Genomic DNA, 27275 nt, shown 5'->3' on the forward strand with positions numbered 1-27275 from the left:
ATCTCAAGGATTCCTCGTCATTCTTTGAAAGTTGATTCTGCCATCACTTTCTTGTGCTGGTCCAGGTCACTCTCTCCACAGTACTTTTTCACACCCGGGGTACATCACTCAGTGCTTTATCAATGTGTGTGTGTGTGTGTGTGTATCGTATCTGTCTCTCCCACAAGACTGTGGGTTCCTCTTGAGTGTGAATTGTGTGTGTTTTTTAGTATCTATGTTCTCAGAGCTCATTACTATAATGTCTTGTGTATAGTAGATGCTCAGTAGGTGTCAGGTGGACAGGGGGATGGATTAATGCATGAGCACCTGCAAAGTTCGTAGACACGAACTACCATCAGTTCTCCGTTTCTGCTCAGTCTTTCTTCCAAGTGCATCTTGCGACCGAGATCCAGCAGTTGACATAAACAGTGGTCTGCGCATGTGCAGATGGTGCATCTGGGGGATCTGGGAGCAGGATGGTCCTGTTTGGGCTCCCATCCCAGCCACTTACAAACTGTGTTATGAGAGGCAGGTTACTTAACCTTTCTGTATCTCAGTTTCCTCCTCTGAAAATGGGAATCTTCATAGTTGCTACTTCAGTGGGCTGTGGGAAGGATTCAGAGAGAGTTCTGTTATAGTCAAGAGTGGGAGGAAATGGGAGGGGTATTCATTTGCATAATGCTTCCTTGTTTTCCAAATTCGAAATAAATGAACTTCTCCCCAACATCCTCAAAAAACAATGGATGCAGGTCAGCATGGCTCAATGTGGCAGACACCTCCAAAGTCATATATTTGACAATTCAGGGCCAGAATGTTCCCATTAAGCACCAAAAAAAGAGATGTCAAGATTTACATCCAGAAAAGGCAAATGTTGATATCTAGATCTCTTGATTGATGCTTTTGAACTATGGTATTGGAAAAGACTATTGAGAGTCGCTTGGACTGCAAGGAGATCCATCCAGTCCATCCTAAAGGCAATCAGTCCTGAATATTCATTGGAAGGACTGACGCTGAAGCTGAAACTCTAGTACTTTGACAACCTGATGCAAAGAACTGACTCATTGGAAAACACCCTCATGCTGGGAAAGATTGAAGGCAGGAGGAGAAGGGGATAACAGAGGATAAGATGGTTGGATGGCATCACCAACTCGATGGACATGAGTTTGAGTAAGCTTCAGGAGTTGGTGATGGTCAAGGAGGCCTGGCGTGCTGCAGTCCATGGGGTCACAAAGAGTTGGACATGACTGAGAGACTGAACTGAGATCTCATTTTCATACAGATTACCTCTGTTAGAAATGCTCTTTAAAGTTTGAGGCATCAGTTTTCCCTGTAAACTGGAAAGTTTGCCTTTTTATTTAGGAATACTCTCTGATAGCTCATTTGGTAAAGAATCCACCTGCAATGCGGGAGACCCCGGTTCAATTCCTGGGTTGGGAAGATCCTCCGGAAATGGGATAGGCTACCCACTCCACTTTTCTTGGGCTTCTGTTGTGTCTCAGCTGGTAAAGAATCCACCTGCAATGTGGCAGACCTGGGTTTGATTCCTGGATTGGGAAGATCCCCTGGAGAAGGGAGAGGCTATCCACTCCAGTATTCTGGCGTGAAGAATTCCATGGACTCTATAGTCCGTGGGGTCTCAAAGAGTTGGACATGACTTAGCGACTTTCCCTTTCACTTTAGAATCACCTTGTCAGGAACAAGGAGGACATAAACCCACATTGTCCTGGTCAAATTGAGCTTGAAAGATTTTTCATTACTTGTTGCTCAGTTGCTAAGTCATGTCCACCTCTTTTCATTATTAAGACCATTTTAAAACATAATCAGAAGTAGAAAGGATAGTATAATGAATTGCTATGTAGTAGGTTTCAGTTCAGTTCAGTTGCTCAGTTGTGTCGACTCTTTGTGACCCCATGAACCGCAGCACGCCAGGCTTCCCTGTCCATCACCAACTCCCAGAGTCCACCCAAACCCATGTCCGTTGAGTCGGTGGTGCCATCCAACCATCTCATCCTCTGTTGTCCCCTTCTCCTCCTGACAGTCTTCAAATTTTGCTACATCTCTTTCATCTTTTTCCGTTTACTCCTGGTTCCTTCCTCTTTCCCCTTCTCCTTTACTCTTCTCCCTCCTAAGTATTTGAAAGCAAAGCTCAGACACCATGTGATTTTAACCTTACATACCTAAACATGTTTTCTAAAAAGTACGGATATTTTCTTACAGGACCTAGCAGCACTGACAATAATGCCTCGTTCTCATTTAATTGGAGTGTCATATTTTTGAGTGGCTTCGATGTAAAAGGGTATGAAGCCAGTCCCCTGAGGTACTGTGCATAGAAGTGGGTTGATAGAAGATAAAGACTCGGGTTTTTGAAAGACCCTGAGTGGAAGAGTTGGCTGGCTTGGCTCTCTGTGGTCCATGTAAGTGGAGTATCAGCCACAGCTCACTGGGAGCAGGAACTTCATCCAGGAGCCAGCTGTCTGCTGGTGAACTGAGCTGCCTCTCCTGCAGGCATGCAGAGTGAGACCCAGTGGAATGGTTTATTTCATTCATTTTATGAATAGTAAATTGCCAACATCTGCTGGAACATCAAAAAAGCAAGGGAGTTCCAGAAAAACATCTACTTCTGCTTTATTGACTATGCCAAAGCCTTTCACTGTGTGGATCACAATAAACTTTGGAAAATTCTGAAAGAGATGGGAATACCAGACCACCTGACCTGCCTCTTGAGAAACCTGTATGCAGGTCAGAAGGCAACAGTTAGAACTGGACATGGAACAACAGACTGGTTCCAAATAGGAAAAGGAGTATGTCAAGGCTGTATATTGTCACCCTGCTTATTTAACTTATATGCAGAGTACATCATGAGAAACCCTCGGCTGGAAGAAGCCCAAGCTGGAATTAAGATTGCTGGGAGAAATATCAATAACCTGAGATATGCAGATGATACCACCCCTATGGCAGAAAGTGAAAAAGAACTAAAGAGCCTCTTGATGAAAGTGAAAGAGGAGAGTGAAAAAGTTGGCTTAAAGCTCAACATTCAGAAAACTAAGATCATGGCATCTGGTCCCATCACTTCATTGCAAATAGATGGTGAAACAATGGAAATAGCAAGAAACTTTATCTTTGGGGGCTCCAAAATCACTGCAGATGGTGACTACGGCCATGAAATTAAAAGATGCATACTCCTTGGAAGTAAAGTTATGACCAACCTAGACAGCATGTTGAAAAGCAGAAACATTACTTTGTCAACAAAGGTCCGTTTAGTTAAGGCTATGGTTTTTCCAGTAGTCATGTATGGATGTGAGACTTGGACTATAAAGAAAGCTGAACACCCAAGAATTGATGCTTTTGAACTGTGGTGTTGGAGAAGACTCTTGAGAGTCCCTTGGACTGCAAGGAGATCCAACCAGTCCATCCTAAAGGAAATCAGTCCTGGGTGTTCACTGGAAGGACTGATGTTGAAACTGAAACTCCAATAGTTTGGCCACCTGATGCGATGGGCTGACTCACTTGAAAAGACCCTGATGCTGGGAAAGATTGGGGGCAGGAGGAGAAGGGGACAGCAGAGGATGAGATGGTTGGGTGGCATCACCAACTCAATGGACATGAGTTTGGGTAAACTCTGGGAGTTGGTGATGGACAGGGAGGCCTGACGTGCTGTGGTTCATGGGGTTGCAAAGAGTTGGACACGACTGAGTGACTGAACTGAACTGAATCAAGTATCTCCTGTGTTAGGTGCTGAGGATTGCTATGCAACATAAGAGAGATGCAACCCCTTCCCTCATGCAGCTTCCAATCTGTAGCATTGTGTCCCAGAATGGGAGATGGTTTGGGGTGGTCCAGAATTAGTTAATTAACACTGAGTTACACAGAATTAAAAACAATTCTTTTCAGCCTTCTAAACTTTGTAAGCACATCAATAAGGAGATCTGGATTGGGTGCTAGAGTTGCCTCTTCTTTAAAACTTGATCATCTCCATTTTTAGTCAAGAAAGAACAATGTCATAGCAGTAGCCCTTGGCATGCCACAGTTCCTCAGTTACTGTTTTTTGAGTAATTTGTTAAACATCCTTATGAAAACAAAACAGTAGGGAAATAGTTAATTTAGATTAAAGCCAAAGGGATGCAAGGGATGGTTTTAACTTGGGGGTTTTGCCGGATTCTGTTTTTCACTGTTCAGATTCGCATACATTAAAACTTACTATTTAGGTTTACAGCTCTGTGGGTGTTTACAAATGCATCTGGTCATGCAACCAGTGTCTCAGTCAAGATACATATCTCCTCCTAAGTTTTTCTCAATCAGCTCCCATCTCCAGCCCTTGTTTTCTGTGCCTGTGAGTTTGCCTCCTCTGGAATGTCACATAAGGCATTCATACAATATATTGCCTTTGCAGTCTGACTCTTTCTCTTAGCACTACAGATTTGTGATTCATCCACCGTATTGCTTATGTTTGTTCCTTTTACTCACTGGGTCATATTCTATTGTGTGGATGTCCCACAACTTGTTTATTCATATAAATAATAATATAAGGCTCATTCAGTATGTCATTAGTATGATATTTACTAAAGGCAGATTTAGCAGACATCCTGCAGGTGGTATACAAATGAATGAGTCTTGGGAGAAAAAACTAATCTGACCAATTTATGCATTAAAGGGTTGTTGATGGTTGTTCATCTTTTAATCGCTTACCCAAACCTCAACAGTGTGTTTGATTGAAATATAAATAGGTTTCCTGTCAGGCTAAGTCAGAGCACAACTTCGGGGCCCTCCAGAACATCCTCTTCATATTTCTTCAGTCATGTATTTCCATTTGTTCGTTTCCTCCCTCCTTACTCCTCCTCCCTCCCTTTCCTCCCTCTCTCTTGCCCTCTTTGTCTTTCTCCTCATTCTCACTCTGATATTCTTCCTCCCTTTCTCCCTTCACTTCCCAGTCTCCTCCCCCTAATATTTCATTGGAGTTTATGTAACTGAATTAATTAGACCTATTTCTCAAGGAGTTGGTTTTCCATAAAATTCACTTTGCAGTTGGCATGACAGAAGAGCTGGCATATTAATCAAATGCTACAATTTGTTCTTTGTATCTGAATCAGGCTGGGGTTGGGCTTCCTGCTTATCTGTTGTTCGTTTATACCATTCTGTCCTTCACAGGGAATGAGCCTGGATTCTTTGTGACTGGGCTGGGTGATGGTTGTGAGTGTTGATAGATTGGGCGTGGAAACGCTTAACAGGGCCAGACCCTATCTTTTTAGTTAGTGTTACAGAGTCCCCAGGATATAAAGTGTCTTCTGAAAATAAATAAGAGCCTTTCTTTTCCTTCCTTTGGCTGATGATATCGGTACCATTAAATAGAATAAAATGATAAAAATCTTCGTTCGTTCTTAAATAACATGTTAATTACTGTTCTATGTAATTACTTTGTATTTCTGAAATATATTCACTTTTTAGACATTTTTGTCCCCCAGTGCATTTTAAATCCTCAAGTACTCAAATTATATGTATTTTATATAGTCTTAACATGTGTCTGGTGGGGTGGGGGGTGGCTCTTTGTAGCTAACCAGGAGATCAGAGTCGGCAGCTTTCTCCATTTAGCCTGTTTGCTGCAGAATACAAAGGCTGCTAAAGGATTTGAGTGCATATCTTAAAAGCTCATCAGAAATATTCTGAGCTCCAGATTTTTTTCTCTCTCTCAGCAACATTTCAGATATGGAGGTTCTCCTCGGTTGCCCCTGCTCGTGTTGCTGAATTTAAAATGCCACAGGAAGAAAGAAAGATCTGTTCTGTTTTCTCATCTGTGGAATGAGGGGGTTGGACTAGATGGGAGATGTCAGATATATAGCAGCGGCGCTGTCACTCCTTCTCCATCCACATGACAGACATCACTAATCAATCACAGCATGCTTTCCTGCCATATGCAGCCTCAGACTTCTTATCAAGTCAGCACTCCAGGAATCCACTACTAATCAGTCATTGTTAGCTGAAGAGAGAAAATCTATTTTTCTGTTCTGAAACATGATGGGATTTAATCTCTAGTGCAGATGTAAGTTGTTTTATAAAAGTCAGATCACCACTGCATGGTAGCAGGAAGAATGTTGGAAGGCATGGATGGTTTCAAGTGAAGATTTCATATCACTACGTTATATGCTCCTTGAAGCCAAGTGTTGTGTTTTATTCATGTGTTTCCATGTTTACACAGCCTATAAGTCAAACCTTCTTAGTAGACATTAGATACATGTTTGTTAAATGATGCATGAAGGAATGAATGGAAAGCTTGGCCTTGGCTAATGCTTTCGTCTCTAAGATGGCACAGTTCAGTGCTTCTTCCAAAAGGCAGATATAACCTTTACCATTATTGAATTTCTCTACTGAAATTCAGGCGACTCCTCCAGATTTGGCTAGATAGCTGTGTTCTTATCCACCGAGCATTGGCAGGGCCCAGTAACTTGGCATCATAGGTTGGACTTTTCGAGTTTCTTTTCCATGCATCATCCAGGTCATTCATAAACTTGTTGAGTAATACTGAGAAGGGTCCATCTATTCCTCTCCCTGCTGGACTCTGAATTCTTTCAGTTTACTTTGTGGTTAGGAATCTGAAAGTTTCATGATAAAGAGAAGTCTGTTACAGTTTTGGAATTTATCACTGAAAAGAATCACATACTTGACACTTAACTTATGCAGCCTTCATTAGTTATTTTGGAAGAACTGTATTTTAAGTTCCTTTATTGAAAGGGCCAGATCAAATAACTCTTTAAATTTGGTAGTATAATAATGTTATTTTTGCAGGCTAGATTCAGTAAATATTCAATGTTCTTCAAGAGTGTTTCTTGAAAAATAGGCTGAAGCCCCTGTCTCTGTCAGCTTTCTGAAGAAAATCACCTTTTAAAACAAGAGGCATTTTTTTTCCCCACCTAATCATTGGATTTCATCTAATAGCAAGAACAGCTACCCATTTAGTAAAAAAAAAAAAAAAAAAAAAAAAATCAATTATAGGTCAGGCATTCTGCTAAGTGCTTTACATGTATTATCTCTAAACCTCAAAACAATGCCAGGACTTAAGTGATATGAATTCCATCCTACAGATGAGATGAGTGACGCTTGGAAAAGTTACGTAACTTCGCCAAAGTCAGACTAGATGATAAGGAGCAGTACTGGAATTCAAAGGCAAGCCTAATTCTTAAGTGTTTCCTCCTAAGGATACCAGCTCCCTCAGTGTAGATTTTACCTACTCCAGGAAGCCCTTTATCAAGTACCGCCTTCCCACATTTTGAGATGTTCTTCCTCTGTCTTTTTATAGTAGTATAGTTTATGCCCCATTATGGCTGGCTCAGTAGTAAAGAATCCTCCTTCAGGTGATGCGGGTTCAATGGGTCAGGAAGATGCCCTGGAGAAGGACATAACAATGTACTCCAGTATTCTTGCCTGGGAAATGACATGGACAGAGGAGCCTGGCGGGCTACAGTCCATTGGTCACAAAAGAGTCAGACACAAACTTAGTGACTGAACAACAACAGCAAATGATGACACTCTCCATCTGTTTATCTGCTTCCTCTACCACCAGAATAAGATTCCTGGGAACAGGGGCGTTGAGTTTCTGCTCATTTGGTTTTTGTGTGTATGCTTTTTTTCCTGCCACGTTTGTTAATGGCTGAATGAACACATCTTTCCAAGGATGTCTCTGCTATTTCATCTTGGTGCTTAAGAGCCATATTAATGTACAGTTAGACCTGTAAGGACCTTCTATAGTTCAGAATTTGTTAATTTGGGGGATGAAAGACTGAGGGAAATATAATCCAACTCTAAATGTGGAATGGCAGAGTTGCCTCTCTTTAAAGTGCCATCTATTTAATTCTGTCATTGCATTATTAAACTGTTATACATTTCCTCAGTTCAGTCTTTTATTAACTGTACTTTTACGAGTAATTAATACAGACAGATGTTCTTACATTTATTTATCCTGCCTGAGATGTCTTATGCTTCTTGAATCTGAAGATTCGTGAGTTTTATAAATTCTAGAAAACTCTTAGCCATTATGCCTCTCCTTAATGTCTATTCTGTGCCAGCGGGACTCCGGTTAGACATATGTTGGCCCTTCAAACTCTGTCCTCTGTATCGCTTAAACATCTTTATAGTTTTCAATTTTGCATCCCTTTGCGTTTCATCTTGTGTAATGTCCTGAGATCTATATTTCTCCCTTCAGCAGTATTTCATCTTCTGTTTCATCTGTCCATTGAGTTTTTAATTTTAATGAATCTATAGAGGAAAGAGAAGAGTTGCCCTTTTTTTGTTGTTTCATTTCTAGCTTTATTGTGTTTAATCATTTTAAACTTTATTAATGTTCTTTTTCAAAATGTTGTTTTATTACCTCTAACTCTTGAGCCCTGATCCTCATACTTGCTGACTTATGGCTGTGTTTTGTAATTTACTATCACAAGCTCATGCTTCGAAGGGTCAGATGTAGCCCAGGTTACAGAACTGACTCTGCAGGAAAATTTTTCATTTGCTTCTGTGGGGAATTCTTGGCATATCGTGAACGGGACCAAGCTTTATATTAATTGTTCAGTTGGAGTTTGCTGATGTTCACTTTAATTGTTCATATTCAACTCTGAAGAAAGGTATAGGCTGAGGGCTTCTAATTCTTCTAATTCTAACATTTCTAATTCTTAAATGTTTCCCTCCTGCTCAGACCACAGGGAGACCAGTTTCCTTGGGATGGTTGACAGTTTTTCTAATCTATTTGTTTCCCAAGGGTGCAGCCCTCAGGGAGTGTTCCTGGTTTTCTGGAGGACTTTCCTAACAACTTCCTACTTCTGCTTGTTCCAAAGCCTCATCTTCTGTCCTACTTAGGTATTCAAACCCTGGCCCCTAGGAACCAAGACAGACTGTTCTCCTGTTGCCAACCATCTTCCCTTCTGCTTCATATCCCCAGCATGAATTTGCATTTTCATCATTCTTGTTTTTAGTTACTTCTTTTTTCTACCTGGGTACTCTCCTTTCTTAATTGTGAGTCAGCTAAGCCCTTAAAGTAATTTTGGTTATATTTTATCTAGTGTATCTAGGGTCTTTGAAGAGTTGGAATTTTCAGGCTGTCATCATTTACCATCTTGCCAGATCCAGGAACTTATTACAAGCTCATGGTAAAATAAGTAATATACAAAAATATATGGTGAAAGAGGAGTCTCCTTCCCACTGTAGACCTGCTTAGTTCTCATACCACCTTGCCAAGAATAATAAGCTTTACCATTTTCTTAGGCATAGTTCTAGAAACATTTTATGCACATACAGCATACATATGTATATATAACACATGCATCCATGCTTAGCCACTCAGTCATGTCCAGCTGTTTTGTGACCCCATGGACTGTAGCCCGCCAGGCTCCTCTGTCCATGAGATTTCCCAGGTAAGAATACTGGAGTGGGATACATTTCCTTCTCCAGAGGATCTTCCCAACCCAGGAATCAAACCTACATCACCTCTGTCTGCTGCACTGCAGGCAGATTCTTTACATGCTGAGCAATTGTGGAAGCCCATATAATACATGAAGATTTATTTAATCAAGCAGGGATATATTTTACCTTCTGCACTGTACTTAGCAATATATCTTGAAGTTTATTGTTTATTAGTGCACTTAACTCTGCTTCTTTTGTTTCATGACTGTAGTATTCCAGAAATAGGTGTTCTGTAATTTATTTTTCCATTTCCCCTATTTTTATTGGGTGGCAGTTTTCAGTTATTGTAATGTTATAAACTGTGCTCCAATAAACATTCCTGATCATATGTCTTTGCTGACTATACATCTAACATAATTCTCTTTGTATATTTTGCTCTGTCTCTCCCCTGTGCTGTGATGGGGATTAATTTCCTGTGTCAACTGGCCTGGGCCAAGGGATGCCCAGATAGATGGTAACATTAGTTTTAAGTGTGTCTGTGAGGGAGTCTCGGGAAGAGATTAGTGTTTGAATCAGTGAACTTCAAAAGAAGATTTCTACTTCACCAGTGCGGGTAGGCATCTTCCAATCTGTTGAGGGTCCGAACAGAGCAAAAAGGTGGAGGAAAGATCAATTTGCTGTCTTTGCTTGAGCTGTGACTTCCACATTTTCCTGCCTTCAGACATTGGCACTCCTGGTTCTTGACTTTTGGACTGGGGCCAGGACTTGCACCCCTGGCACCCAGTTCTCAAGCTTTTGTATTTGTCCAGCATTATAACACTAGCTTTCTTGATTCTCCAACAACTCACAGGCTACAGACCATGGGACTATTCCATCTCTGTAACTCCATATAGGGCGCCAATTCCTATAATAAATCTCTGCATATCTATCTATACACCTTACTGGTTCTATAGCTCTGGAAAATCTTAGTACACACCTCCACTCCCCTTAGGAGTGGTCACCTCAGCATCTTGCATGAGGTCTGGCACTGAGCAGGTACAGAATTCACATCTGTTTCATGAATGACCACATACTCACCAAGAAGCCAAACCAGCAGTCAGATCATCCCAACCCCCAGGAAATGTATTCTGATTTCAGAAACACCAGCTCTTGACTATCCAGTGGGCTATAGCTGTTGATTGGGCGTACCTCCTAGTCCAGATTTGCGCTAACACCATCGTTACAGCAACTGCATGAGATTTCATGATCATGCTTTACAAACAAGGAAACTGAAGCACAGGTTCCATAACTTGTAAGAGGCTGAGACTACAACAGAAACAGCTGGCCTCTTGAATATCACCTTTTAATTAACATTTGTCATGTCACAGCCGACACAAGATGTGTCAGTGTACATTCCTTCATTTATTCGTTCATTTATTCCATCAACAAATATTTACTGAGAGCTCACAGTGTTCCAGGCAGGAGGTAGGTAATACAGTGTGGTGAGAGATGGAAACAGCCCTGCAGTGGTGGAATTTACAGTATAAAGGGAGAGACAGATTAAGCAAAAAACAGTGAAAGTGTGATGAGTGCCCCCAAGGTTGTGGTGCGGGGGGTAGTAGTGGGGAGAATTTGGAAGCACCTAGCTGGGGGTTCTTCGCAGTAATTAAGAGAGTCCTCAAATCTGTGATGAGTGGGATGAGCCTTGAAGGATGAGCAAGATGGGAGGGGTGAAGGCCAAGGAGCAGCCTGTTTCCTGCCTTACTCCTGTGCTCTGCTGTACAGCGAAATTTGGCTTTTGCTTCCCCTGCCAGCGCTAGGGACCTCCACAGAGCAAGGGCCAGAGCGCCTGTGTCCTTCTGCTACTGAAAGTGGCCCGTAGCCCCTTCCCCACCCCCATCAGCCTTTTCTAATTTTAAAGCAGTAGCTCCCTTGATTGAAATCTCAATTTGGGAACAGGCCTAGGATTGGCCTGTGGCTCGAAATTCTCACCAATAAGCACCACGGTAGGTGGGGAGGCGTCCCTTTAAGCAGCGGGGAGGCAGCCTGGAGAGCTTGAAGCGTCTCTCCCCGGGACCTGAGAGGTTTTCCTGCATCCGGAGCTGTGCAGGGAGCAGCTGCCATCGCTGAGCCCCGGGAATGTCACCTCCCTCGCGCGGAGCCCCTGCAGGGCCCCCTTTGGCTCCGGGTGGTTGGCGGCGGACGCCCCATTGGGCTTCTTAGCCGCAGCCGCATCCCCTGGCCCGGGACTGCGGCCCCTTCCCACCCCGCAACCCCCTTAGATCCCGGTGGTGGAGGCCCCGCAGCAGCAGAGATGCAAGGCTGAGCCGGGTAAGTGGGGCCCCAGGGCAGGGGTGCCCCAAGCGGTGCGTGTGCTCCTGGTGGAGACCAGGAAGAGGGGCCTTAAGGTGGGACAGTAACCTCTGGAAGAGATGCGCCCTGCAGCACAGACGCTGCGGAGGTCAGGAGCTCCGGGAAAGGGACTTTGGGATCTTTTTGATATGAGCGTCTCCCAGCCTTTGAGCACTAGGTTAACCAATAATAGTAACAGTGTCAGGAGTCACGGACCCTGTTATTGTATTAGGACTTTTTTGGTGGAAACATTTAAACTTCCCTGAACTTGATTTTTTTCAAAAGCCTTTAATCTCTTAACAGTTCATTTCCCTCAAATGTTGGAAATGAATGGATTGCTCCTGACCTACTTATTTATTTCTCTTAGACTCTCAAAAAATGTGTGATGTCTCCAGGAAGGTCTGGTTTAAAAGATGATGTATTTCTCCCCACGTTCCTATGGCTCGTTTTCCTAGAACTTTAAAAATGCCTATTGCTGTTCTTCTTGGTAGATTATCTATAATGAAGCAGCTCAGAAATGTGTTCATTTATTCTCCCTGAATTGGGGGTGGAGGTGGGGGAGAGACCTCCCTCTCCTGGCCTTCCTAGCTGGAATAAAACAGTCTGTGGGATGGGGAAAGCTCCTGGGGGGAATTTGTTAGAACCCCTGCTTGTCCAGATTTGCAGATGTACCCCCTTGGCTGCTGGGAGACTTTGGACTTAGTGAAGCCTGAGAGTCTGCAGATCTGGGGTGCCTAGGCAGCTGTATACTGGGAAATTTCCAAACCAAAATAGTCCATCGGGATTGGAGTGGGGGAGGGGTAAGGTTTATTTAAAAGATGCATTTTGAGCTTCGTCCCTCTCCCCAGTCTGTTTTTCCTGAGGTACACATGAGCAAACTTAAAGCCTAATGCAGAGGGCCGGGGGGTGGTGGGGCGGTGGGGGAGGGTGGGGTGGTGGATGGGGTGTGTGTGTATGTGTTTAATTGAAGACGAGGCTCCTAGGAGAAATGCCTTCCCAAAATGAAGCAAAGTCTGATGCATGAATTGCCAAACTCCATTTCCGCCCATATTAAATTATTTTGGCTTAGAGCAGCCGTCATTTTGCTGGACTGGCCTGGCCTTCATTCGCAGTTGTTTAGGTGTTATGAATCATTTGTATACTTTGGGTTCCTTGCCTTCTGCAAACAGATGTTTTTAGCTGTGCAACTAGTTGAGTAATTAGAGAGATGGACACAGCCCTGTATGTACAGACAGAACACATACCACTTGGGGAGGATTTGGACCTTTCCTTGTTCAAATCATCAATTGCCAAACCCTCCCAGCCGTTGGGCAACTCAGATAAAGGTGTCAAGTGAGCTGAGCAGTGAAGAATTTATATGTGCAGCTAACTCTGCTCGTCCTGCAATAAAACATCTTCCCATGGGGCCAAAAACTGGGGGGGTGGGGAAGGCTTATAAAAATGATGCTGTGTTCTCAGTCACCGACTCCCCAGCTCTCCCTGGATTTCTGAGAACCTGCCAGGAGAAACTGTTGACTGGGTGGAAGTTTCAAAAAACGCAGAACAGAAATCAGCACAAGCCCTCCTTGAGCGACTTTTATTTCTGTTTGGAGGAAGGGAACACTTTGTTAGAATAACAAATCGTGGCTGCTTTTCAAGAGCAGAAAACAGTTCGTGTTCCGAAGGCAGATTCATTTTTAAGAGTGTGAATCATTTGGTTTAGGTTTTTTGCTTTTCTTTTTTTTTCTCTTGTGGTAGAGGCTTGGAGATGATTAAATGTCTTGTCTGCAGGAAATTACCAGGAGATTTGAGTATTTTCCCGGATCAGGCTCAGATGGTACACAGCTTTGGGTGTAATACAAGAAAGCTCTGTTACCAGGCGATCCTTCTGCAGTGATACCCTCCACCTCTCCCAACCTGTCAAGCTTCTTGCTCAACAAGCCTTTTCTTTTTTTTTTTTTTTTTTGGGGGGGGGGGTGGTGCCTCCATTTAAGAAACTGAAATAACTTGCTCAGTCCCTCAATGAGCTTTTTAAGACTGTTTTATCAAGCCTACTTCCCTGTTGGCCTCCTCCCACTAGCCTTCACAGGAAAAGCTCTTGGCTCTTTTCCCCAAGATTTCCTTTAAGCCCGGCTTGTTTTCCTCAGGGACACAGATGTCTCAAGGAATGAGAGAGGCAGAGGTCTGAACTAATACTCACCAGTTTGGTGGTGGTGACATTTATGGTCTTTGTCGAACTGTTTGCTGAGAAGGCAGGGTGGTGGTTCTGTGTTGGGTTTACCCCTGAAGCACATCAGTAAAATGAAGAATGGGCAATTAAATGCTGGCCAGGGACAACCACAGGGTCCAAGGCCCTGCTTTGTGTAGTGTTTACAGAAATCTGCAGCTTCTGATAATCTTAGAGATGCTCTGCTCCCCAAGCTAGTTTTCTGAATCTTTTCTGAGAGGCACCTGGTCACGTGAAGCACCTCTTCGCTGTGTAATCAAATAGGAGCGCTCTGGGTGAATAGAAACTCAGTGTGATACTCTGAGGTCAGTGAGAGGAAGCAAAGGGAATCTTTTTTTTTTTTTCCAGCTACTAAAACAATGGTAATCCTAGTTGAATATAATGAAACTTTATGGAAATTGCATGGAGCAATTCCCAAAAAGTTGTTTTTTTTTTTTTTTTTTCTCAAGGTCTAAATGACAAAGGATTCTTTCCCAGTATACTTAGCATTTGATTGCCATGCAGTTTTGATTTTTTTTTTGGAGGAGGGGGGGACGTTGCAGAGGGTGATGTTGTCTTTTTATACCCTGCTGCTCTGTGTGACAAGCAGAGGAAGACTCGTTTTTTTGCAAAGATTTCTATCTGGATGTCTTCCAGAAGATACAAAAGATGGAGGGTCAGTGGAGGGGACAGACAGATGCAGGTACTGTGGAACTCAGTGTCAGGGAAAACTCATGTATGATTTCCCTGCAAGTGTAGCCCAAAGGCCTTTGAGAATTGCCTCACAATTGACTTTTAGTAGTCAGCTTGCATACAGTAATCATACCCATCACAAGGGTCTCCCTCTTCATGAAACACCTTTCCAGGCAAGATACCAGACATCAGGGAGTGTGTAGGTGACATTGCTTATCACATCTCTGAAAGTTTGCCTTGTGCTGCTTTTTCTTTAAAAAAGAAAAAAAAAAGTGACCACTTGATTTCTTAGTCACATTTACAAAAGATCCCTTTGTATTCACCTATGCTATAATGTTTCCAGGGATTGAGGCTTTATTTAGGTTTTTGAGGATGAATGATTATCTATTGAGTTAGCTTTCAGATAAAGTCTGATTTTGAACCTCAGTTTGTCTAGCCTAGAGAAAATGTCTCATATTAACATGTTCTAATTGATGATGGCAACCATTAGCTATTAACTTCCTGAGTCTTTGCCAAGCACAGAATACCATGTCTTACCAAGCTTTCTTAGACAGTCTGATGCATGAGAATACCCTTCAGAGAGTCTGTTTCTCAGGGTCTCGGGTATGACCTAGAAATCTGTGTTTTAGGAAGCATCTCTGGTGGGTCCTTGGCCTCTCCCTGGGGACACACTTGCCTTTTCATTTATTATCCTTTAAAATCTTGACAGTAAGCCCGGCACAGTAGATGCAGTTATCATCTCTGTTTCACAGATGAGGAAGCATAGGCTCAGGGAGGTTCAGTAGCTCCTCTGGGTCACAAAGCTACCAAGTGGGACTTAAAACCTGTGACTGTCCAAACTCAGTGTCCTTGGCGCTCACGCCAATCTTCTCGTTTGGATCTAGTTTGGATCTAGTGACCCCTCCCCCGACTCTCTGTGCCACACCCTTCCCTGCCGGGACATCATAGGTATGCGGCGGGTGGCTGCAGTCCATGAGGGCCTCTTGTGGCCAAACGTAGGGAGGTTGCGTGGGGTGTAGTGATTCATGTTCATCGTGGAGGAGCGTCTGGCTCATTCGCCTTCAGTTCTCTAACTGTTGGGCCAAGACGACAAAAGGTCAGATTGAGTACTTTGGAGGGGAGGTGCTTTTCAGCCCTGCAGCTTTTGGAATCCATAAGGCTTCACTGTGTCCTCTAAGGGCTCCTTCCATAGTCCCCAGTGTCTCTTCTTTCTTTTTCTCCGGACACTTCCTTCAGGCTCTTCCCGCAAGACTGTTCACAGTTCACACATCCAACAGGACTGAAGCCTTTCCCTGTTGCCTGTCAGCTGAGCCCACATGGAGCCCCTCTTTTTCCTCCATCTTTTGCATAACCGCCTCCCCCCAGATAGATTCCTGCAGAAAGCAAACACCAAGGGAAGGTTGTAAAGAAAGGAGCAGAGGCGAGGAGGAGCCTCATTTTCTGTCTCCAGCTTGATTCCCCCTTGGCCTGACCTGACCTGATTTCTCTTGCCCCTGGGCTCATGGACCAGGGCTGATTTCCAGTTGCTTAATTGCTGCAGGACTGTGATACAGGGCAAACCACTTAACCTCATGCACTTTGCCTCCATTATCTGTAAAATGGAGTGTTCATGTCAACCCTTTCTCCTTTGGCTACTAGTGACATAACGTCTGTAAGAACACTTTAGACTTTGTTCTGACACATTTTGAAGCCATGATCCTGTTGCCTTCTAGCAATGGTTCCCCTACAGTGTGGTAGGAAACACCTGTATGGTGAATGGTTCTTCTAAACAGGAAAGCAAAAACATGGTTCCATGTGTATTTGGAAGAAGCAATACCCTATAACTCTTTTCTGAGGCATCACAATTCATACTAGCATATTCAAGGCTCTGAGCCCTGGAGTAGGGAAACCTGTTTTAACTATGACTTCACACCTTCATTCATAGCTCAGTTGATAAAGAATCTGCCTGCAATGCAGGAGACCTGGGTTTGATCCCTGGGTTGGGACGATCCCCTGGAGAAGGGAAAGGCTACCCACTCCAGTATTCTGGCCTAGAGAATTCCATGGAGTAGGCAGTCCATGGGATCACAAAGAGTCGGACATGACTGAGCGACTTTGATTTCACTTCACTTTGTACCTTCCCTGCTAATGTGACCCCAGAACCCCTTTTGTAGCCTGACTCACTAACATGCTGCAAATGCACTTGGGGCAAATCTGTTACACATCAGGATGTGAGCTCTTCTTGTAAGTAGCCTTTAGACAAGTCAGGAAAGATGTACTCATTTGAATGCAGAGTTCCAAAGAATACCAAGGAGAGCTAAGAAAGCCTTCCTCAGTGATCAGTGCAAAGAAATAGAGGAAAACAATAGAATGGGAAAGACTAGAGATCTCTTCAAGAAAATTAGAGATACCAAGGGAACGTTTCATGCAAAGGTGGGCTCGATAAAGGACAGAAATGGTATGGACCTAACAGAAGCAGAAGATATTAAGAAGAGGTGGCAAGCATACACAGAAGAACTATACAAAAAAGATCTTCATGACCCAGATAATCACGGTGGTGTGATCACTCACCTGGAGACAGACATCCTGGAATGTGAAGTCAAGTGGGCCTTAGGAAGCATCGCTACGAACAAAGCTAGTGGAAGTGATGGAATCCCAGTTGAGCTATTTCAAATCCTAAAAGATGATGCTCTGAAAGTGATGCACTCAATATGCCAGCAAATTTGGAAAACTCAGCAGTGGCCACAGGACTGGAAAAGGTCAGTTTTCGTTCCAATCCCAAAGAAAGGCAATGCCAAAGAATGCTCAAACTATCGCACAATTGCACTCATCTCACACGCTAGCAAGGTAATGCTCAAAATTCTCCAATCCAGGCTTCAACAATATGTGAACTGTGAACTTCCAGATGTTCAAGCTGGATTGAGAAAAGGCAGAAGAACCAAAGATCAAATTGCCAACATCCCTTGGATCATCAAAAAACCAAGAGTTCCAGAAAAACATCTGCTTTATTGACTATTCCAAAGCCTTTAACTGTGTGGATCACAACAAACTGTGAAAAATTCTTCAAGAGATGGGAATAGCAGACCACCTGACCTGCCTCCTGAGAAATCTGTATGCAGGTCAAGAAGCAACAGTTTGAACTGGACATGGAACAAGAGACTGGTTCCAAATAGGCAAAGGAGTACGTCAAGTTTGTATATTGTCACCCTGCATTTTTAATTTATGTACAGAGTACATATCATGAGAAATGCTGGACTGGATGAAGCTCAAGCTGGAATCAAGATTGCCCACAATCACAAATATCAGTAACTTCAGATATGCAGATGACACCACCCTTATGGCAGAAAGTGAAGAACTAAAGAGCCTCTTAATGAAAGTGAAAGAGGAGTGTGAAAAGGTTGGCTTAAAGCTCAACATTCAGAAAAGTAAGATGATGGCATCGGGTCCCATAACTTCATGGCAAATAGATGGGGAAACAATGGAAACAGTGAGAAACTTTATTTTTTGGGGCTCCAGAATCACCCCAGGTCATGACTGCAGCCATGAAATTAGAAGAGGCTTACTCCTTGGAAGAAAAGTTATGACCAACCTAGGCAGCATATTAAAAAGCAGAGACATTACTTTTCCAACAAAGGTCCGTCTAGTCAAAGCTTTGGTTTTTCCAGTGGTCATGTATGGATGTGAGAGTTGGACTGTGAAGAAGGCTGAGCGCCGAAGAATTGATGCTTTTGAACTGTGGTGTTGGAGAAGACTCTTGAGAGTCCCTTGGACTGCAAGGAGATCCAGCCAGTCCTTTAGGAAATCAGTCCTGAATATTCATTGGAAGGACTGATGCTGAAGGTGAAACCCCAATACTTTGGCCACCTGATGCAAAGAACTGACTCATTTGAAAAGACCTTGATGCTGGGAATGATTGAAGGTGGGAGGAGAAGGGGACAACAAAGGATGAGATTGTTGGATGGCATCACTGACTCAATGGACATGTATTTGAGTAAGCTCCTGGAGTTGGTGATGGATAGGGAAGCCTGGTGTCGTGCAGACTATGGGGTCACAAAGAGTCGGATTTGACTGAGTGACTGAACTGAACTGAACTGAGACAAGTCACTCCCTCTCTGCATCTCACTTTCCTTCTCTGTGAAATGAGAATACAGAAAGTCCCCTAGATACAGATGAGTTCCCTTCCAATACTGTATTCCTAAGTCCAATTTGTTCATAAGTCCAACAAAGTTAGCCTAGGTACCCAACTAACACAATTGGCTATATAGTACTGTACTGTAGTATGTTTGGCAGCCCACTCCAGTACTCTTGCCTGGAAAATCCCATGGATGGAGGAGCATGGTAGGCTGCAGTCCATGGGGTCGCGAAGAGTCGGACACGACTGAGCGACTTCACTCTTACTTTTCACTTTCCTGCATTGGAGAAGGAAATGGCAACCCACTCCAGTGTTCTTGCCTGGAGAATCCCAGGGACAGCGGAGCCTGGTGGGCTGCTGTCTGGGGGGTCGCACAGAGTCGGACATGACTGAAGTGACGTAGCAGCAGCAGTAGTAGGTTTGCAATAATACAAATAATACATAAAAAAGCAAACATACAGAAACAGTGAAACATGTTTAATCATGCAGTACAGTACCTTGAAAAGCACAGTAGTATAGTACAACAGCTGGTGTACAGGGGCTGGCATGGAGAGTTACTGATGGGAACAGGGAGACGAGCTGGGAGATGGTAGAGTTGAAGGATCGTTAACGGTAGGAGACAGAGGGCCAGCTGCAGTTTCACTCATGTGTGATGTTGATGGAATACATGTTCACATGTTTGAAAGATCGTAACCTGAAGGTTCATATGTACAGGACTTTCTGTAATAGTGAGACCTGCGCTACAGAGTTTTGGGTACTCTGCAGGGAAATAAAAGATGCAGGGATCACCCTCCACTGGCCAGGAACATTTGCGTGAGTGCATCATTCCCTCCTTCCTGTGGTTTTCCCCTTCCTTCAGCAGACTTCTCTGTATCCTACTTGCGGCATCTTCCTCTTGCCTCAATTTCCTTTGCTGCTCTTTCTCCTGAACTGCTCCTATCCTCTTCTCGTTCTTCTCCTTTTTGTCTTTATTTGCTCCCTTGCTGACATCATCCAGTCCATGGCTTCCTGCGATGACTTACATCCATGAGTTCCTGTGAAGATTTACGTCTTCGGCCTGGACCTCTCGCCTGAGCTCCAGGCTTACTCGTACAACTCTTTTCTGAGCATCTTCATTAGGTGTTCAGTGAGCTTCTTGAACCTGACGTGTGAGACCACAACTGGAGATATATTCTCCTCCCCAAGCCTTTACCAGGGCAGCCAATGGTGACCTCCAGCCATCTAGTTGTTTGAGCTACAAGCTTTTGGCATCTTTGATCTTTCTCTTTGCACACACTCCCATGTCTAGTGTAGTGAAAATGAGTCTTTTCACCTCTCCCTCAAAAACAGATCCCACATTGGACATGGGAGAGGGAAGACTGATGGAAAGGGAACTAGAAGTCACTTTCTTGGGTACAAAAACTGCTTTACGTTCTTGGTAGAGTATGGGTTTCATGGGTATAAGCATCTGTCAAAATGGATCAGACTCTGCGTAGAAGATACGTGTTTGGCTGTAGGTAAATTACACCTCAGTAAGCAATGACAGAAAAGATGTTTATCCCCAAGGGAACACCGCTCGCCTCTCCACAGGCACAGCTTTATATAGGTGACCATTGTTTCTCACTTTGATTACTCAGTAACCTTCCCAAATACCTAGTGTTTTTAAAGCTTAAATCAGTTCTCACCCTTCCCCCGTGTAACAGCTTCCATCAGCTTCCTATCCAATAAGAACAAAATCCAAACATTTTACCACGGGCTTTGAGATGCCTCCCTCTTCCCCGCAATCTTAACAAAGCCTGACCCTAGTCTGCCTCTGCAAGGACACCTTCTTCCCCAGTCATCCCCATGCTCCAGCCCCTCTGGCCCTTCACATCCAACGTCCTGCCTGCCTCTGGGCCTTTGTATTTGCTCTTCTTCCTGCTTGGAGTGCTCTTCCTCTAGAACTTGGCCTGGCTAGTAGCTTCTCATCATCAACATCCTCAGCTTAAATGTCATTCTGCCAAGATGACTTCCTACATGGCTTGGCTTTGCTACTTCCACCCTGCAACTCACTGTGTTTCTCTTTGCCACATCATGTTCTTTCTTTCTGTCCAGAGCATTTCTCAAGGTATAAAATATTTGTTTTTCTTGGTGATCACTGTCTGCCTCTCCCTAAATCTGTGACGGGTGGAAACTGTGTTACTCAATGTCCAACCTCAGTGTGCAATTCGTGCCACCTTGTAGGGGCTCACAGAGCTGCCTAACCATGACCTTACTCAGGGTCTGACACAGAAACTGCAAGAAAATTGTTACCTAAAATAGATTGTTAAAGTACCTAATATACGTTGTTAAATTAAGAATATGTTTATTACTGTTCTCAACTCCTTCTTCCTTTTAGGGGATGGAGGTATGACTGATAAGCTTCATAGCCTCATTGATTCCATGTACTTAATGTTTGTAATTTTCAGATTTTTAAAAAAATTATAAAACAAGATCAGTGGTAGTTACCCCTTGTGGAAGTCTGTATACCCCACTGAGAAAGGTGTTCTTACAGTACGAGTGAGGCATCCGTGTTTCATCACCTTCTAAAATTGCATCCCCAGCTAATGGTTTTCTTTGAAGACCCCGAGCTTCTGAACTTTCCTGCTGGGGAAGTTTGATCAGATGCAGCTGCTGCTCTGGGATTTCACTCAGGATGTAAAGATTTAAAAAATCAACTGCAGTTTCCATGAATGGGTTTGGAACTCAGAGGGCAGTAAATGCATGTATATTTTAATTTGTTGGAGAAAATTATGCCCAGAGAACAAAGATTAGACTGCATGTAGAGTGCCCCAAACCTCCCCTCTCTGCTCCCAAAACCACTCACCATCATTGCTGGAGTTCTGGTTTAGAAATCAGAGCAAAGGTTGTGCATTCTAGAAATGGAGCTGGGGGGAAAGTCAATAAATATTGGTGGGCATGAGAACATTCTTTTAGGGCAAGAAGAAAATAATACAGATGTTTCTGAAAACCCACAAGCCGTGGTTTGTTTATTTGTATTGTCTGTTGAGTTACTCCCTGGAGAAGGAAACAGCACCCCACTCCAGTATTCATGCCTGGAAAATCCCATGGACCGAGGAGCCTGGTGGGCTACAATCCATGGGATCACAGCGAGTCGGACACGACTGAACGACTTCTGTGTTCTGTGCGTGTGTTGAGTTACTAGGACAGGAATAGTACATAGACCTTATTTGCCTGGAGCTCTGGTTGAGGACTAGGGGACCCTATCAGAGCTTGGGGGATTGTGTTGTGATTGATTAGCCATGTCTGCCATGGGCAAGAACCATGTCTGGTTTTACACATAAAGAATTGTTAGATTTTGAAGGCCCTGTGGAGCTCATCCAGTCCAGCTCTTGATGTGATAACTACTGTGCTGTGGTGGTTGTTGCTGTCCAGTCACTAAGCTGTGTCCATCTCTTTGTGACCCCATGGACTGCAGCTCACCAGGCTTCCCTGAGCTTCATTGTCTCCTTGGAGTTTGCTCAAACTCCTGTCCATTGAGTCAGTCTCCTGGCATCCATGAGATGCCATCCAGCCATCTCATCCTCTGTGCTTGGGAGGCTTTAAACAGTGATCATGAACTTGGCAAAGGAGTAACTCGTAATGTTTTAGGCCTTCGTCCCCTCGTGGCCGTCATCAGTGTTGTCAGCATGGCATACTGCAGATCTTCCTGGGACTGCTCGCTCGGCTCTTCCTGTGAAGTTTGGGCAATTCTGCATCACTATAGCCCCTTCTCCAAGAAACGTAAAGCACAATAAACATACTAAACATCTTGAGAAGTCCTAGTGTAAAGAAACCTGTCTGAGATTAATTCCCAAACCTGTGTGATCCCAGGATGCTTCTCAGGGACTCCTGTGGCCATCTTATAAAATATTGTTTACACGATGGTGCGTGAATGTTTAGTTAAGGCAGAGTATGTTCATTTCCTATGGCTGCTTTACCAAATTTCCGTAAATTGGCAGTAGTTTATCCTCTCATTGTTCTGGAAGTCAGATGTTTGAAAACCAATGTGTTGGTAGGGCCATACTCCCTCCAGAGGCTCTGGGAGAGAACTCATTCTTTGCCTCTTCCAGGTCCTGAAACTGCCAGCAGCTGGTATTCCTTGGTTTGTGGCCACATCTCTGTATATCTGCTTCCATCTTCACGCTGTCTTGTCCTTTGTGCACGCGTTACGTCTCTCTCTGCCTTACTCTAATGAGGACACGTACACAATGACATTTAGGACCCAACCAGATGAGCTGGGATAACTTTCTCCCTTCGAAATCCTCATTTAATTATATCTGCAAGGACCCTTTTTCCTAACAAGGTAGCATTCACAGGTTCTAGGACTTAAGATATGCACATATTTTTAGGGGGACAGTTTTCAACCCTCCAGGGGCATGTTGACTCAAAAGTTAGGAGACCTGAATCCAGGTCTCTTTTTGCCAAGAACTTTCCCTGACTTGCATCCCATCCATATGCTTAAATCAGGTCAGGGTGCATGTCTTTACCCCTCAGAACCTCAGTTTCCTCCACTGTAAAATGGGATGTCATTGCATATACTTTATAGTTTTATTATAGAGATTAAATAATACTTGTACAGTGTTTGGCACAGGTGAACATTGAGTAAATAAACATGAGTTTATTACTATAATTATATATATTTGCTATTGTTACAGCTACTAACATTATGATTGTATCCCTTCTCTTTGAACCTTATGGTCAAATGAATTTATGTGGGTGTCTCATCCCTGAAATATCCAGGGCTTCTTTCAAAACTAGCAAACTATGATTCCCTATCTGTTAGAGGTCACACTGTATGTTTTGAATCTTTTCAAATGAACATATCCTGTGCTTATAAAGGGAAAACAGCCCTGTCACCAGCACACAGATTAAGAATAAAATGTCACCAGTGTCAGAGTGGCCCTCCTGCCCCTGCCTTTCTTCTAGTGTGATAGGTTTTGCCTGTTTTTGTACTTGACTCTAATGGAATCATCCTCTTTTTGTACCTGGGTTTTTTCCATTCAACATTCTGTTAGTGAGATTCGGTCATTTTGTTGTATGTGGTTGTAGATCATTCATTATAATTGTATAGAATTCTGTTTTTAAGTAAATCACAATGTATCCATCCCATCCCCACCCCTGACCCCCGGCCCCATGGGCATTTGGTTAGTTTTTAGTTAGAGGCTATTACAGAGAATGCTGCAAGAGACATTCAGATATATCCTCCTGGGGAACATTTAGTGCTGAGACAAAATACATGATAACTGTTAATCAGAAACTCTCTCCCCCACCTCCCATTCCAACTGCCTGCTTCAGATTCTTTGCAACATGAATAACTCATAACCAAGGGTGACGGATGATCTAAAGGAGCTGATCCCTTTCCCAGGCTTACCCGGCACCTCCTAAGCCGTTGGCGAAGCCTCTCTTTCCTTGATGTGTTGAAATCTTTTGAACCTCCACACTTTCCAGAGTGCTTTCCCTTGGCCTGCCTTCCAGGGGGCTGAGCCTGGATGTGGTAATTCGAAAGAGTCAACACCCAGCCAGAGACAAGGCTCTGTCTCCCAGCGTCCCACTCAGTGCCACCGCATTCAGTTACACCCCTATGCCAGCGCCAAGCCCTTTCTTCCCAGTGAGGGCCGCCAGAGTCCCTTTCTTTCCCCATCTGGAGCCGCTGCTGCACTTGTTCTGCACCTTCATTTCATACTCCCAAGCCTGGTATTTGAAACAACTCAAACTCTTACAGATTAGAGCATGTCCAACTGAAGGTTGGGGGTAGAAGGGTGGAGAAAGGAGCAGACACAGACTGGCTGAGAAATATGTGCATGAGCCAGAAACTTGGCACCATTGCCCAAAAAGGTTGGGAGATGCCAGTTTAACTCAGCCATGTAATTTTCCTTTTGTTGGAGAAGGTTGGAACTCACGTTTGAACTGCTCCTGAACTGTTCCACGAGAGGCTCTTCCTAGATGCCCAGATTGAGTCTGACCACGATTGAAGCATTACTACCATGTGGCGAATGGTGGAATCATACATGTGACTTTGCCCAAGGTTCCATTTATTTGCACCAGATGGGCAATTTACACCAGTCACATCTGGAGTTAGGTGGGGAAATGTAGGAAGGATAGCGGGCCCAGTTACCAAAACGTTCTAGAGAGATGTAAATAAAATTAGCCTTGTCTTATCCCTTTGAGTCACTCACTGTGTCCCTTTTTTGGTTAGGTGGCCTTAAAGGTACAGGTCTATGACTGGTGAATGGGAAACAATGTATTGTGTCTTTGTTGTGCTTGTTATGTTTATTTTTTATTGCCTGGTGACCAAGAAGTGTCAAAGAAAGTGGAGATGCTTGGGAAGGGTAAGGTTAACTGGAAGATTTTTTTCACTAAGTCAACAAAGAATTAAGCCATACTTTTCCATAGGGTTATAAGATCTTGCAAAAAGGAACAAATAATAGAGTAACTTCATTGCCAAGCTTTTTAGGAGATTTACTTATAATAATAGATGTCATTTATTGAGCATTTTCTATAAGATTAGCAGTGTATTTAGAACTTGTCTATATCATGGGTCAACAGATGTTTTCGGTAAAGAGCCAAATAGTAAGTATTTTACATTTTGCAGGACAAGGCAAAATCAAGGACAGTTTGTAGGTATTTAAGTAATGAAAAAGCAGATTTCCACCACATTTTTTATTGAAAAATTCAAAATATGATAACAGATGAGTATAACTTTTTCATAATACAGGTGTACTAATGAAAAGGATAGAATTCTTTTTTGAGCCAGTGGGGATTAGAGTTATCATTTCCTCTCAGATTGATTGCAAATGTTCATCTCTAAAAATCACTCTTAACTCCTGAGCCACACAAAAACAGGTGGTGGACTGGATTTGGCCTGCAGGGTATAATTCTATTTACATTATTGCTGAGCTTTATTTATCAGTAATGATGAAGTTGAGCTGCACAGGACTGAGAAAACCTTACCAGTGGCGTAGATTAGTTGGCATGTATTTCTCTCCCTGTGAAAGGAGTTTAGAGATGGATGTACAGGGCTGGTCTGGCAGTTTCACTATGTCAAAGAGACCTAGGCTTCTCACTTCCAGCCCTGCTAACCTCAGGATATGTTTCTGTTCCTCAGGGTCATTCCACTGTCCCAGCTGCTGCACCACATCTGTATTCCAGACAGCAAAACACAAAGGGAGAAAAAGAGAGTATCTCCTCTTTCTCTTTTTAATCTCTTGGGGCTTTTCTTTGAAGTATAGTTAATGTAGAACATTATGTTAGTTTCAGTTGTACAGCAAAGTGATTCAGTTATACACACACATACAAACATACATTCTTCTTCAGATTGTTTTCCATTAGAGGTTATTATAAAATACTGAGCATGGCTCCCTATGCTATGCAGTCAGTCCTTGTTGGCTATCTGTATTATATATAGTAGTGTATAAATGTTAATCCAGAACTCCTAATTTATCCCCCCTCCCTCCCGCATCTACTGTATTTTAAGGAGATTCTCCAAGTCCCACCCAAGCCCACTGTTACCTTCTTGGCCAGAACGTGGTCATGTGACCACACAACTCTGCAGAAGAGGTAGGGCAATATAGTATCTCCTCCAGCTGTTAATGTGCGTAAACAACGATTGCAGTCCTGTTCCTGAGGGGGCAAGAGAGAGGCTGGGATGAGTGTATGTAACAGGCAGGAAGAGATGAGTATCGTTGGAGAGATGAGTATCTTCCCCAAGGTCTTGTGGGAGCAGACTGGATTTGAACGGGGTCAGCCCAGCCTCCTGTTCACTTCTCCCCCTCCTGTGACCGCCCTTAAGCTTTGCCAGGAGGAACACATGCACAAGTTTAGGAATGAGGTGACGGGTGATTTTTACCCTTCCTGCTTCCAAAGACATTCCCAGGGTACCTATAAGGAAAAATGATGACCATCATTCTTCAGTGGAGAGCCCTGTGAAGGCTAGACCAGGTCACATGGCTGTAGTTGAAGCCTAAACCCGGCCTCCTACCTCCCCCTAAACATGAGTGTATATCTGGAGATCCTGCCAAACCGTCTGTCCATCACAGAGACCGGGAAACAAGAGCAGCGACCAACCCGCTGAGGCATGCACCCAGAGAGGACACTGGCGGACCTTGCTGTAAGCCCATCGACCTACCACACTGCATGAAAGCAAGGACATGGCAGTGAGGAAACAGTGCTTGGGTATGTGGTCCCTTAAAGTGACCCTTCTCACTGCTCTGGCTGAGAATTTAGCCAGCAGGTTCCCAACTTCTTATGCTGAGTGGGAAGCTATGTACGAAGTTTCAGACACTTTTCACATACAACATAAACTTCATACTACATACTTCTTTATACTACATATGTAGAAGGAATCTGAAACTTCATATTTTTGTGTCTACCTATTTATGTATGTATACGTATATAAATACGTGTATATGCATATATATATATGCAGTATGTAGATATGGATATAGATAAAGATATGGGTATCCAGCTGAGAGAGCATTTGAGTGCTTAAGTGTGTTAATCACTCAGTCGTATCCGACTCTTTGTGACCCCATGAACTGTAGCCTACCAGGGTCCCCTGTACATGGGATTTCCCAGGCAAGAATACTTGAGTAGGTT

The 27275-nt window shown here is 43.5% G+C and overlaps 1 protein-coding gene across 8 annotated transcripts in view; it reads left to right on the forward strand.

Annotated features, from left to right (window-relative positions):
- The window catches only part of PRICKLE2 (prickle planar cell polarity protein 2), a 388704-nt gene that overhangs the window by 207695 nt on the left and 153734 nt on the right, over positions 1–27275 (forward strand). The window contains exon 1 of one of the 8 annotated variants that reach the window (XM_006069736.4): positions 11037–11670. The exons of the other annotated variants lie outside the window; for them this stretch is intronic. The gene's annotated coding sequence lies outside the window, so the exon portion shown is untranslated. Of the gene's footprint in view, positions 1–11036; positions 11671–27275 lie in introns of those variants that run through there. 8 annotated transcript variants of the gene reach the window in all.

Source organism: Bubalus bubalis, chromosome 21 (assembly GCF_019923935.1).
Source record: "Bubalus bubalis isolate 160015118507 breed Murrah chromosome 21, NDDB_SH_1, whole genome shotgun sequence".
NCBI lineage: Eukaryota > Metazoa > Chordata > Mammalia > Artiodactyla > Bovidae > Bubalus > Bubalus bubalis.